This window comes from Aethalodelphis obliquidens, unplaced genomic scaffold (assembly GCF_003676395.1).
Source record: "Aethalodelphis obliquidens isolate GAN/ISIS:26980383/991018 unplaced genomic scaffold, ASM367639v1 scaffold11, whole genome shotgun sequence".
NCBI classification, from domain to species: Eukaryota; Metazoa; Chordata; class Mammalia; order Artiodactyla; family Delphinidae; genus Aethalodelphis; species Aethalodelphis obliquidens.
This window is the reverse complement of record NW_020837955.1, coordinates 16392408-16393762: the sequence shown is the minus strand read 5'-3', so window position 1 is coordinate 16393762 and position 1355 is coordinate 16392408.

Sequence of the window (1355 nt, the reverse complement as noted above, 5' to 3'; positions counted from 1 at the left end):
AAATAATGGGAGAAGCCAACAAAGCCAGTACGAAGTACCCTCAAATATTTGGCTGACCTCTGAATTATGTATGCACAGAGTGAGACTCCAAAAACCCTGGTAGAAAGAAAGAGCCGGAAGGCTGAGAGAGCAGCAGAGATATAAATTGCTGCCTAGTGGGAGGGAGTTTGAGTTCAGGTCCTACCAAGTTAGAGGAGTTTGGTAAACACTTCAGACTTCCCACTGAAACCCCCGAAAGGCCACACCTTAACACTAAGGATCACACCCTCTTAGGATTAAGGAAGAAAACGAAATACATCCACTCTAACAAAGCCAAAAATCAAGCCTCCACAATCAAAATGAACTGCCGTTATCAACTGCCACCTAGAACAAAACTCCGCACTTTGGTGGAAGACAACAGAATCCAGAGTCTTCAATGCATCCCTTACAATGTCCAGTATAAAATATAAAAATTAATAGACACACAAAGAAGCAGGAATATGTGACTCACTGTCAGTAATAGTGTCATGTTGAGCTACACTGAAACCTGAGGCAAAAGGAAAAATCAGAAATAATGATCATGTTTATATTTAAAATTTTGATATTTTATTTATCATGGATTTTTACAGTAATTTTGATTTTAAAAACATTAATTCATATAGTATTTATCTTGATTACTAAGTTTTTTGACATCCCTTTAAATTTTGCATTCAAGGTAAATATCTCATTCTCACCCCAGTCCTAGTCCTGAAGCCAACAAAGGATAGAAAACAGAATCATAAAAATACTCAATACGTTTCTTGAAAAGGCATTAAAAAGATGAAAGAAGGAACAAAGACAGGACAAATAGAAAACAAATAGCAAGATAACAGACTGATAAACTTAAACCAAACCATATTAATAATCACATTATATGTAAGTTGTCTTAACATACAATCTGACAATTTAGTCTGGCAGAGATTGTCAGTCCGCATAAAAAATTAGATCCAACTACATGCTGCCTACCAAAAAATGCACTATAAATATGAAGACAGAAGTAGGTTAAATATAAGAGAATGGAAAATTACATATGTAGGGGAGGTAAAATTTCTCCTCAACCCTCTTAGGATTTCTGGCTAGGACTGACATAAAACAGATTAATAGGAGAAAAGCATACAAGTTTTATTTAGTAATTTTTCACATGTGCATGGGAGCTCCCACGAGAAAAATGAAGACCCAGACAAATGGCAGGGCCTAAGTGCGTATATACTAGGTTCAACAAATTGCGGCAATTGTGGAAAAGTAAACTGTTTGGGGAGACTAAAGAAAGATAAGAATTATTTTAACGAAGTCTATTTGTACATATTTCTCTCTGCCTGGCCTCCTCATCTCTGGTA